Below are 13,813 nucleotides of genomic sequence, written 5' to 3' on the forward strand. Positions count from 1 at the left end.
CATAAAGAAGAGTCATCATTAACATGAACAAGTTGGAATCTGTCTGACAGATAAGATTTAAACCAATATAATGTGGTTCCTTTAATCCCAAATCCATGTTCTAGTCTCTGTAATAAAATGTTGTGGTCAATGGTGTCAAATGCGGCACTAAGGTCTAGTAAGACGAGTACAGACACAAGTCCATTATCTGAAGCCAGGAGAAGATCATTGGAGACTTTTACCAGTGCTGTTTCTGTACTGTGATGAGCTCTAAATCCTGACTGAAAGTCTTCATACAAATTATTCCTGTAAAGGTGATCACATAATTGTTTTGCAACTACTTTTTCAAGGATTTTAGAAATAAACGGGAGATTTGATATTGGTCTATAGTTGGCTAAATCCCCTGGATCAAGACAAGGTTTTTTAAGTAATGGTTTGATTACAGCAACTTTATAGGCCTTTGGTACATAGCCAGTTTCTAAAGATAGGTTAATCAAATCTAATATGAAAGTGTCTATTAAAGGTAGAACATCTTTAAGCAATTTGGTTGGAACAGGGTCTAAAAGACATGTTGTTAGTTTTGAGGAGGCGGTAGTTGAACTTAGCTCAGTGAGATCTATGGGTGAAAAGCAGTCTAAGATGGATTGGGGCCTTATTGAGGATTCTATAGCTGTTGTACATGAAGATCTAGCCGTAATATTTGTAGGGAGGATCTGGTGAATCTTTTCCCTAATGGCTACAATTTTACTAGTAAAGAAAGTCATAAAGTCATTGCTGCTCAAAGTTAAGGGAATACTAGGCTCAACAGAACTATGGCTCTTAGTCAGCCTGGCTACAGTGCTGAACAGAAACCGGGGGTTGTTCTTGTTTTCCTCTATTAATGCGGAATAATATGCTGTTCTGGCATCACGGAGAGCTTTTTTGTATGTTTTTAAACTGTTTTTCCAGGCTAACCGGGATTCTTCTAAATTAGTGGAACGCCACTTCCTCTCTAACTTTCGTGTTGTCTGCTTTAAGCTGTGCATTTGTGAATTGTACCATGGAGGTCGGCTCCTCTGATTCACTGCCTTCTATTTCAAAGGGGCAACTGTATCTAGTATGCAGTGAGGCGGCAGAATCGTCAACTAAATAATCAATTTGCACAGGAGTAAGATGGCTACTCACCATAGTATTGACACATGGTGGTGAAAAAGATGAAGAAATAATTTCTTTAAATGTATTCACAGCATTTTCAGATAAACATCTGCTGTAGTGGAATTTTTTCCTAACTGCTGTATAGTCCGTTATTGTAAATTCAAATGTTATTAGAAAATGGTCAGACAGAAGAGAATTATGAGGAAATACTATTAAATTATCAGTTTCAATGCCATATGTAAGGACAAGGTCTAACGTGTGACTAAAACAATGAGTGGGTTTATTTACATTTTGGGAAAAACCAATTGAATCTAATAATGACTTAAACGCAGTGCTCAGACAGTTACTGTCAGCATCTACATGAATGTTAAAGTCACCCACTATAATGACTTTATCTGTACTAAGCACTAAATCAGATAGAAAATCAGAAAATTCAATCAAAAACTCTGAATAAGGGACTGGAGGACGGTACACGATAACAAATAATAGTGGTTTTTGAGTTTTCCAGTTTGGGTGTGAAAGGCTAAGAGTAAGACTCTCAAATGAGGTATAACTATGTTTAGGTCTAGGAATTATTGATAAGCTAGAGTGAAATATTGCTGCTACTCCTCCACCTCGGCCTGTGCATCTAGGAACATGATAATTAATATGACTTTGGGGGGTTGACTCATTTAAACTGACATATTCTTCCTGCTGCAACCGCGTTTCAGTGAGACAAAATAAACCAATTTGATGATCATTTATCAAGTCATTTACTAACAAAGATTTAGAAGAGAGAGATCTGATATTTAATAATCCACATTTGAAAGTTTTGGGTTTTGGTTCAGTATGAGCAGTTGTATTACCCAAAGGGTTCGAGTCCAATCTGGTGTGGTTCAAAGCAGAGTGGCGCAGCGGAAGCGTGCTGGGCCCATAACCCAGAGGTCGATGGATCGAAACCATCCTCTGCTAACTGTGTTTTGTAAGCTGACTTAGGGCCTTTACAACCTTTTAGTAAAGTGAACCAGATACAGAAAGTACATATTCACCTACTGTACAATTCCAGATGCATATGAGCTTGGGAATGCAATTTTTGTATATTTCACATTCTTTTCTCTGCTCTTTCAAATGCTTTCCTCCATCTTACTATACTAACTGCTTTTATTGTCATTATTGTGTTACCCAAAGGGTTCGAGTCCCATCTGGAGTGGTTGACAGCAGAGTGGCGCAGCGGAAGCGTGCTGGGCCCATAACCCAGAGGTCGATGGATCGAAACCATCCTCTGCTAACTGTGTTTTGTAAGCTGACTTAGGGCCTTTACAACCTTTTAGTAAAGTGAACCAGATACAGAAAGTACATATTCACCTACTGTACAATTCCAGATGCATATCAGCTTGGGAATGCAATTTTTGTATATTTCACATTCTTTTCTCTGCTCTTTCAAATGCTTTCCTCCATCTTACTATACTAACTGCTTTTATTGTCATTATTGTGCTACCCAAAGGGTTCGAGTCCAATCTGGGGTACAATGCCAGTTTCATATCAGCATGGCAATCTAGTTTCTACGTGTTTCACATCTTTTTCTTTGCACTTTTAAAAATTTCCCTTCTACTCACTATATCTACTGCATTTGGGGCCATTATTGTGTTACCCAAAGCCAACATGGCATGTCTCACATTATGCTCTGTCTAGGAAGCAACTGTTTGGTGGAAGAACTGATGAGTAAAGGTGTTTGAGATGCCCCAGTGGCCTATTGGATAAGGCACTGGCCTCCTAAGCCAGGGATTGTGGGTTCAAGTCCTATCTGGGGTGGTTGACAGCAGAGTGGTACAGCGGAAGCGTGCTGGACCCATAACCCAGAGGTCGATGGATCGAAACCATCCTCTGCTAACTGTGTTTTGTAAGCTGACTTAGGGCCTTTACAACCTTTTAGTAAACTGAACCAGATACAGAAAGTAAATATTCACCTCCTGTACAATTCCAGATGCATATCAGCTTGGGAATGAAATTTTTGTATATTTCAAATTCCTTTCTCTGCTCTTTTAAATGGTTTCCTCCATCTTACTATACTAACTGCTTTTATTGTCATTATTGTGTTACCCAAAGGGTTCGAGTCCAATCTGGGGTACAATGCCAGTTTCATATCAGCATTGGAAACTAGTTTCTATGTGTTTCACATCTTTTTCTTTGCACTTTTAAAAATTTCCCTTCTACTCACTATATCTACTGCATTTGGGGCCATTATTGTGTTACCCAAAGCCAACATGGCATGTCTCACATCATGCTCTGTCTAGGAAGCAACTGTTTGGTGGAAGAACTGATGAGTAAAGGTGTTTGAGATGCCCCAGTGGCCTAATGGATAAGGCACTGGCGTTGAGTGAGGATTTTTAACTATAAGCTTTATCAAAAAGGAAAGTTTTAAGCCTAGTCTTAAAAGTAGAGAGGGTGTCTGCTCCCCGAATTTGGATTGGAAGCTGGTTCCACAGGAGAGGAGCTTGATAGCTAAAGGCTCTGCCTCCCATTCTACTTTTGCAAACTCTGGGAACCACAAGTAGGCCAGTATTTTGGGATCGAAGTGGTCTAATTGGGCGATACAGGACTATGAGATCTTTTAAATATGATGGAGCTTGACCAAAAAGAGCTTTGTATGTAAGGAGGAGGGTTTTGAACTCTATTCTAGATTTTATGGGAAGCCAATGAAGAGAAGCTAGTGAAGGTGAAATATGATCTCTCTTTCCTAATCCAGTCAGCACTCTTGCTGCAGCATTTTGGATTAATTGAAGGCTTTTTAGAGAGTTATTAGGACACCCCAGAAGTAGGGAATTACAGTAGTCCAACCTAGAAGTAACAAATGCATGGACCAGTTTTTCGGCATCACTTTGAGACAGGATGCTTCTAATTTTAGCAATGTTCCGTAGGTGGAAGAAGGCTGTTCTAGACATTTGTCTTTTATGTGACGTAAACGCCAAATCTTGGTCAAAGATAACTCCAAGGTTCCTCACCGTAGTACTAGAGGCCAAAGTTATGTCATCTAGAGTAACTATATTGTTAGACAGCATATTTCTCATGTTTTTAGGCCCAAAGAGGATGATTTCAGTTTTGTCTGAATTTAGAAGTAGGAAATTGTAGGACATCCAGTTCTTTATGTCTTTTAGACATGCTTCAAATTTGACTAATTGGTTAGTATCTTCTGGTTTCACAGATAAATAGAGCTGGGTATCATCTGCATATCAGTGGAAGTTTATGGAATGTTTCCTAATGATTTTGCCTAAAGGTGACATGTAGAGATTAAAAAGTATTGGTCCTAACACAGAGCCCTGTGGAACTCCATAGCTGACTTTGGTGCATAAAGAAGAGTCATCATTAACATGAACAAGTTGGAATCTGTCTGACAGATAAGATTTAAACCAATGTAATGTGGTTCCTTTAATCCCAAATCCATGTTCTAGTCTCTGTAATAAAATGTTGTGGTCAATGGTGTCAAATGCGGCACTAAGGTCTAGTAAGACGAGTACAGACACAAGTCCATTATCTGAAGCCAGGAGAAGATCATTGGAGACTTTTACCAGTGCTGTTTCTGTACTGTGATGAGCTCTAAATCCTGACTGAAAGTCTTCATACAAATTATTCCTGTAAAGGTGATCACATAATTGTTTTGCAACTACTTTTTCAAGGATTTTAGAAATAAACGGGAGATTTGATATTGGTCTATAGTTGGCTAAATCCCCTGGATCAAGACAAGGTTTTTTAAGTAATGGTTTGATTACAGCAACTTTATAGGCCTTTGGTACATAGCCAGTTTCTAAAGATAGGTTAATCAAATCTAATATGAAAGTGTCTATTAAAGGTAGAACATCTTTAAGCAATTTGGTTGGAACAGGGTCTAAAAGACATGTTGTTAGTTTTGAGGAGGCGGTAGTTGAACTTAGCTCAGTGAGATCTATGGGTGAAAAGCAGTCTAAGATGGATTGGGGCCTTATTGAGGATTCTATAGCTGTTGTACATGAAGATCTAGCCGTAATATTTGTAGGGAGGATCTGGTGAATCTTTTCCCTAATGGCTACAATTTTACTAGTAAAGAAAGTCATAAAGTCATTGCTGCTCAAAGTTAAGGGAATACTAGGCTCAACAGAACTATGGCTCTTAGTCAGCCTGGCTACAGTGCTGAACAGAAACCGGGGGTTGTTCTTGTTTTCCTCTATTAATGCGGAATAATATGCTGTTCTGGCATCACGGAGAGCTTTTTTGTATGTTTTTAAACTGTTTTTCCAGGCTAACCGGGATTCTTCTAAATTAGTGGAACGCCACTTCCTCTCTAACTTTCGTGTTGCCTGCTTTAAGCTGTGCATTTGTGAATTGTACCATGGAGGTCGGCTCCTCTGATTCACTGCCTTCTATTTCAAAGGGGCAACTGTATCTAGTATCCTACGCAGTGAGGCGGCAGAATCGTCAACTAAATAATCAATTTGCACAGGAGTAAGATGGCTACTCACCATAGTATTGACACATGGTGGTGAAAAAGATGAAGAAATAATTTCTTTAAATGTATTCACAGCATTTTCAGATAAACAACTGCTGTAGTGGAATTTTTTCCTAACTGCTGTATAGTCCGTTATTGTAAATTCAAATGTTATTAGAAAATGGTCAGACAGAAGAGAATTATGAGGAAATACTATTAAATTATCAGTTTCAATGCCATATGTAAGGACAAGGTCTAACGTGTGACTAAAACAATGAGTGGGTTTATTTACATTTTGGGAAAAACCAATTGAATCTAATAATGAATTAAACGCAGTGCTCAGACAGTTACTGTCAGCATCTACATGAATGTTAAAGTCACCCACTATAATGACTTTATCTGTACTAAGCACTAAATCAGATAGAAAATCAGAAAATTCAATCAAAAACTCTGAATAAGGGACTGGAGGACGGTACACGATAACAAATAATAGTGGTTTTTGAGTTTTCCAGTTTGGGTGTGAAAGGCTAAGAGTAAGACTCTCAAATGAGGTATAACTATGTTTAGGTCTAGGAATTATTGATAAGCTAGAGTGAAATATTGCTGCTACTCCTCCACCTCGGCCTGTGCATCTAGGAACATGATAATTAATATGACTTTGGGGGGTTGACTCATTTAAACTGACATATTCTTCCTGCTGCAACCACGTTTCAGTGAGACAAAATAAACCAATTTGATGATCATTTATCAAGTCATTTACTAACAAAGATTTAGAAGAGAGAGATCTGATGTTTAATAATCCACATTTAAAAGTTTTGGGTTTTGGTTCAGTATGAGCAGTTGTATTACCCAAAGGGTTCGAGTCCAATCTGGTGTGGTTCAAAGCAGAGTGGCGCAGCGGAAGCGTGCTGGGCCCATAACCCAGAGGTCGATGGATCGAAACCATCCTCTGCTAACTGTGTTTTGTAAGCTGACTTAGGGCCTTTACAACCTTTTAGTAAAGTGAACCAGATACAGAAAGTACATATTCACCTACTGTACAATTCCAGATGCATATGAGCTTGGGAATGCAATTTTTGTATATTTCACATTCTTTTCTCTGCTCTTTCAAATGCTTTCCTCCATCTTACTATACTAACTGCTTTTATTGTCATTATTGTGTTACCCAAAGGGTTCGAGTCCCATCTGGGGTGGTTGACAGCAGAGTGGCTCAGCGGAAGCGTGCTGGGCCCATAACCCAAAGGTCGATGGTTCGAAACTATCCTCTGCTAACTGTGTTTTGTAAGCTGACTTAGGGCCTTTACAACCTTTTAGTAAAGTGAACCAGATACAGAAAGTACATATTCACCTACTGTACAATTCCAGATGCATATCAGCTTGGGAATGCAATTATTGTATATTTCACATTCTTTTCTCTGCTCTTTCAAATGCTTTCCTCCATCTTACTATACTAACTGCTTTTATTGTCATTATTGTGTTACCCAAAGGGTTCGAGTCCAATTTGGGGTACAATGCCAGTTTCATATCAGCATGGCATTCTAGTTTCTACGTGTTTCACATCTTTTTCTTTGCACTTTTAAAAATTTCCCTTCTACTCACTATATCTACTGCATTTGGGGCCATTATTGTGTTACCCAAAGCCAACATGGCATGGCTCACATTATGCTCTGTATAGGAAGCAACTGTTTGGTGGAAGAACTGATGAGTAAAGGTGTTTGAGATGCCCCAGTGGCCTATTGGATAAGGCACTGGCCTCCTAAGCCAGGGATTGTGGGTTCAAGTCCTATCTGGGGTGGTTGACAGCAGAGTGGTACAGCGGAAGCGTGCTGGACCCATAACCCAGAGGTCGATGGATCGAAACCATCCTCTGCTAACTGTGTTTTGTAAGCTGACTTAGGGCCTTTACAACCTTTTAGTAAACTGAACCAGATACAGAAAGTAAATATTCACCTCCTGTACAATTCCAGATGCATATCAGCTTGGGAATGAAATTTTTGTATATTTCAAATTCCTTTCTCTGCTCTTTTAAATGGTTTCCTCCATCTTACTATACTAACTGCTTTTATTGTCATTATTGTGTTACCCAAAGGGTTCGAGTCCAATCTGGGGTACAATGCCAGTTTCATATCAGCATTGGAAACTAGTTTCTATGTGTTTCACATCTTTTTCTTTGCACTTTTAAAAATTTCCCTTCTACTCACTATATCTACTGCATTTGGGGCCATTATTGTGTTACCCAAAGCCAACATGGCATGTCTCACATCATGCTCTGTCTAGGAAGCAACTGTTTGGTGGAAGAACTGATGAGTAAAGGTGTTTGAGATGCCCCAGTGGCCTAATGGATAAGGCACTGGCGTTGAGTGAGGATTTTTAACTATAAGCTTTATCAAAAAGGAAAGTTTTAAGCCTAGTCTTAAAAGTAGAGAGGGTGTCTGCTCCCCGAATTTGGATTGGAAGCTGGTTCCACAGGAGAGGAGCTTGATAGCTAAAGGCTCTGCCTCCCATTCTACTTTTGCAAACTCTGGGAACCACAAGTAGGCCAGTATTTTGGGATCGAAGTGGTCTAATTGGGCGATACAGGACTATGAGATCTTTTAAATATGATGGAGCTTGACCAAAAAGAGCTTTGTATGTAAGGAGGAGGGTTTTGAACTCTATTCTAGATTTTATGGGAAGCCAATGAAGAGAAGCTAGTGAAGGTGAAATATGATCTCTCTTTCCTAATCCAGTCAGCACTCTTGCTGCAGCATTTTGGATTAATTGAAGGCTTTTTAGAGAGTTATTAGGACACCCCAGAAGTAGGGAATTACAGTAGTCCAACCTAGAAGTAACAAATGCATGGACCAGTTTTTCGGCATCACTTTGAGACAGGATGCTTCTAATTTTAGCAATGTTCCGTAGGTGGAAGAAGGCTGTTCTAGACATTTGTCTTTTATGTGACGTAAACGCCAAATCTTGGTCAAAGATAACTCCAAGGTTCCTCACCGTAGTACTAGAGGCCAAAGTTATGTCATCTAGAGTAACTATATTGTTAGACAGCATATTTCTCATGTTTTTAGGCCCAAAGAGGATGATTTCAGTTTTGTCTGAATTTAGAAGTAGGAAATTGTAGGACATCCAGTTCTTTATGTCTTTTAGACATGCTTCAAATTTGACTAATTGGTTAGTATCTTCTGGTTTCACAGATAAATAGAGCTGGGTATCATCTGCATATCAGTGGAAGTTTATGGAATGTTTCCTAATGATTTTGCCTAAAGGTGACATGTAGAGATTAAAAAGTATTGGTCCTAACACAGAGCCCTGTGGAACTCCATAGCTGACTTTGGTGCATAAAGAAGAGTCATCATTAACATGAACAAGTTGGAATCTGTCTGACAGATAAGATTTAAACCAATGTAATGTGGTTCCTTTAATCCCAAATCCATGTTCTAGTCTCTGTAATAAAATGTTGTGGTCAATGGTGTCAAATGCGGCACTAAGGTCTAGTAAGACGAGTACAGACACAAGTCCATTATCTGAAGCCAGGAGAAGATCATTGGAGACTTTTACCAGTGCTGTTTCTGTACTGTGATGAGCTCTAAATCCTGACTGAAAGTCTTCATACAAATTATTCCTGTAAAGGTGATCACATAATTGTTTTGCAACTACTTTTTCAAGGATTTTAGAAATAAACGGGAGATTTGATATTGGTCTATAGTTGGCTAAATCCCCTGGATCAAGACAAGGTTTTTTAAGTAATGGTTTGATTACAGCAACTTTATAGGCCTTTGGTACATAGCCAGTTTCTAAAGATAGGTTAATCAAATCTAATATGAAAGTGTCTATTAAAGGTAGAACATCTTTAAGCAATTTGGTTGGAACAGGGTCTAAAAGACATGTTGTTAGTTTTGAGGAGGCGGTAGTTGAACTTAGCTCAGTGAGATCTATGGGTGAAAAGCAGTCTAAGATGGATTGGGGCCTTATTGAGGATTCTATAGCTGTTGTACATGAAGATCTAGCCGTAATATTTGTAGGGAGGATCTGGTGAATCTTTTCCCTAATGGCTACAATTTTACTAGTAAAGAAAGTCATAAAGTCATTGCTGCTCAAAGTTAAGGGAATACTAGGCTCAACAGAACTATGGCTCTTAGTCAGCCTGGCTACAGTGCTGAACAGAAACCGGGGGTTGTTCTTGTTTTCCTCTATTAATGCGGAATAATATGCTGTTCTGGCATCACGGAGAGCTTTTTTGTATGTTTTTAAACTGTTTTTCCAGGCTAACCGGGATTCTTCTAAATTAGTGGAACGCCACTTCCTCTCTAACTTTCGTGTTGCCTGCTTTAAGCTGTGCATTTGTGAATTGTACCATGGAGGTCGGCTCCTCTGATTCACTGCCTTCTATTTCAAAGGGGCAACTGTATCTAGTATCCTACGCAGTGAGGCGGCAGAATCGTCAACTAAATAATCAATTTGCACAGGAGTAAGATGGCTACTCACCATAGTATTGACACATGGTGGTGAAAAAGATGAAGAAATAATTTCTTTAAATGTATTCACAGCATTTTCAGATAAACATCTGCTGTAGTGGAATTTTTTCCTAACTGCTGTATAGTCCGTTATTGTAAATTCAAATGTTATTAGAAAATGGTCAGACAGAAGAGAATTATGAGGAAATACTATTAAATTATCAGTTTCAATGCCATATGTAAGGACAAGGTCTAACGTGTGACTAAAACAATGAGTGGGTTTATTTACATTTTGGGAAAAACCAATTGAATCTAATAATGAATTAAACGCAGTGCTCAGACAGTTACTGTCAGCATCTACATGAATGTTAAAGTCACCCACTATAATGACTTTATCTGTACTAAGCACTAAATCAGATAGAAAATCAGAAAATTCAATCAAAAACTCTGAATAAGGGACTGGAGGACAGTACACGATAACAAATAATAGTGGTTTTTGAGTTTTCCAGTTTGGGTGTGAAAGGCTAAGAGTAAGACTCTCAAATGAGGTATAACTATGTTTAGGTCTAGGAATTATTGATAAGCTAGAGTGAAATATTGCTGCTACTCCTCCACCTCGGCCTGTGCATCTAGGAACATGATAATTAATATGACTTTGGGGGGTTGACTCATTTAAACTGACATATTCTTCCTGCTGCAACCACGTTTCAGTGAGACAAAATGAACCAATTTGATGATCATTTATCAAGTCATTTACTAACAAAGATTTAGAAGAGAGAGATCTGATGTTTAATAATCCACATTTAAAAGTTTTGGGTTTTGGTTCAGTATGAGCAGTTGTATTACCCAAAGGGTTCGAGTCCAATCTGGTGTGGTTCAAAGCAGAGTGGCGCAGCGGAAGCGTGCTGGGCCCATAACCCAGAAGTCGATGGATCGAAACCATCCTCTGCTAACTGTGTTTTGTAAGCTGACTTAGGGCCTTTACAACCTTTTAGTAAAGTGAACCAGATACAGAAAGTACATATTCACCTACTGTACAATTCCAGATGCATATGAGCTTGGGAATGCAATTTTTGTATATTTCACATTCTTTTCTCTGCTCTTTCAAATGCTTTCCTCCATCTTACTATACTAACTGCTTTTATTGTCATTATTGTGTTACCCAAAGGGTTCAAGTCCCATCTGGGGTGGTTGACAGCAGAGTGGCTCAGCGGAAGCGTGCTGGGCCCATAACCCAAAGGTCGATGGTTCGAAACTATCCTCTGCTAACTGTGTTTTGTAAGCTGACTTAGGGCCTTTACAACCTTTTAGTAAAGTGAACCAGATACAGAAAGTACATATTCACCTACTGTACAATTCCAGATGCATATCAGCTTGGGAATGCAATTTTTGTATATTTCAAATTCCTTTCTCTGCTCTTTTAAATGGTTTCCTCCATCTTACTATACTAACTGCTTTTATTGTCATTATTGTGTTACCCAAAGGGTTCGAGTCCCATCTGGCGTGGTTGAAAGCAGAGTGGTTGAAAGCAGAGTGGTTGAAAGCAGAGTGGTTGAAAGCAGAGTGGTTGAAAGCAGAGTGGTTGAAAGCAGAGTGGTTGAAAGCAGAGTGGTTGAAAGCAGAGTGGCGCAGCGGAAGCGTGCTGGGCCCATAACCCAGAGGTCGATGAATCGAAACCATCCTCTGCTAACTGTGTTTTGTAAGGTGATTTAGGGCCTTTACAATGTCTTAGTAAAATGAACCAGATACAGACAGTACATATTCATCTACTATACAATTCCAGATGCATATGAGCTTGGGAATGCAATTTTTGTATATTTCACAGTCTTTTCTCTGCTCTTTCAAACGCTTTCCTCCATCTTACTATACTAACTGCTTTTATTGTCATTATTGTGTTACCCAAAGGGTTCGAGTCCAATCTGGGGTACAATGCCAGTTTCATATCAGCATGGCAATCTAGTTTCTACGTGTTTCACATCTTTTTCTTTGCACTTTTAAAAATATCCCTTCCACTGTTATGCTGATGATACCCAGCTATATTTATATATGGAACCAGATGAAAATAATCAGTTAATAAAGCTTCAAGCATGCCTACAAGACATAAAGGCCTGGATGTCCCACAATTTTTTACTTTTAAACTCAGACAAAACTGAATTCATAGTATTTGGGCCCAAAAATCTCAGAGATATGATGTCCAACCATATTGTTACACTAGATGGCATAAGCCTGGCCTCCAGTACTACTGCAAGGAACCTTGGAGTTATGTTTGATCAGGATCTGTCCTTTAACTCACATATAAAACAAATCTCTAGAACAGCCTTCTTCCACCTACGGAACATTGCCAAAATTAGGAGCATCCTGTCTCAAAGTGATGCCGAAAAACTGGTCCATGCATTTGTTACCTCTAGGTTTGACTACTGTAATTCCCTACTTTCAGGATGCCCCAGTAACTCCCTAAAGAGCCTGCAATTAATCCAAAATGCTGCAGCAAGAGTGCTGACTGGAACTAGCAAGAGAGATCATATTTCACCTTCACTAGCTTCTCTCCATTGGCTTCCAATTAAATGTAGAATAGAATTTGAAACCCTGCTTCTTACATATAAAGCTCTGAATGGTCAGGCTCCATCATATTTAGAAGACCTCATAGCACCATATCATCCCAGTAGACCACTTTGCTCTCAGAATGCAGGCCTACTTGTGGTTCCCAGAATTTCCAAAAGTAGAATGGGAGGTAGAGCCTTTAGCTATCAAACTCCTCTCTTGTGAAACCAGCTCCCAGTTCAGATTCGGGAAGCAGACAGCCTCTCTACTTTTAAGTCTAGGCTTAAAACCTTCCTTTTTAATAAAGCATATAGTTATTTATAGTTATGCTGCCATAGGCTTAGACTGCTGGGGGACCCACCCCCCAATGCACTGAGCTCCTTTCCTCCTCTTGACCATCTCTCCTCTCCTCTCATCCCGCAATTGTCACCACTGTATGTCATTAACTCTGTGTGTTCTCTCCCGTAGTTGTCTTTGTCATCCTCTGTCCCCTTCTCTCTGTCCCTTTCTGCAGGTGTCCCCCGGCTTTGAAGCTGTGTGTCTTCCAGCGTGAAGCTACTGGTCCTACCAATCTGCCCAATGTTTTGTTGTTGCTTTTTGTTGCTCTGTTCTTTTCCCTCTCCCCTTTCCACTCACCCCAACCGGTCGAGGCAAATGGCCGTCCACCCTGAGCCTGGTTCTGCTGGAGGTTTCTTCCGTTAAAGGGAGTTTTTCCTCTCCACTGTTGCCTATGGCTTGCTCCAGGGGGAATTGTTGGGTTCTCTTTATATATCTTTATAATCTTGACTTTATTCTGTAAAGTGCCCTGAGATGACTTTGTTGTGAATTGGCACTATATAAATAAAGTTGAATTGAATTGAACTCACTATATCTACTGCATATGGGGCCATTATTGTGTTACCCAAAGCCAACATGGCATGTCTCACATTATGCTCTGTATAGGAAGCAACTGTTTGGTGGAAGAACTGATGAGTAAAGGTGATTGAGATGCCCGAGTGGCCTAATGGATAAGGCACTGGCCTCCTAAGCCAGGGATTGTGGGTTCAAGTCCCATCTGGGGTGGTTGACAGCAGAGTGGCGCAGCGGAAGCGTGCTGGGCCCATAACCCAGAGGTCGATGGATCGGAACCATCCTCTGCTAACTGTGTTTTGTAAGCTGACTTAGGGCCTTTACAACCTCTTAGTAAAGTGAACCAGATACAGAAAGTACATATTCACCTACTATACAATTCCAGATGCATATCCGCTTGGGAATGCAATTATTGTATATTTCACAT

At 39.6% G+C, this 13,813-nt stretch overlaps 1 non-coding gene across 1 annotated transcript; it reads left to right on the forward strand.

The window, feature by feature from the left end:
• The first annotated feature begins 13,526 nt into the window (after positions 1-13,526).
• On the forward strand, positions 13,527-13,599 carry trnar-ccu (transfer RNA arginine (anticodon CCU)). Its single transcript has one exon. It is a non-coding gene; the product is annotated as a tRNA-Arg (tRNA).
• Positions 13,600-13,813: the final 214 nt, after the last annotated feature.

This window comes from Channa argus, unplaced genomic scaffold (genome assembly GCF_033026475.1).
Source record: "Channa argus isolate prfri unplaced genomic scaffold, Channa argus male v1.0 Contig013, whole genome shotgun sequence".
Lineage (NCBI taxonomy): Eukaryota > Metazoa > Chordata > Actinopteri > Anabantiformes > Channidae > Channa > Channa argus.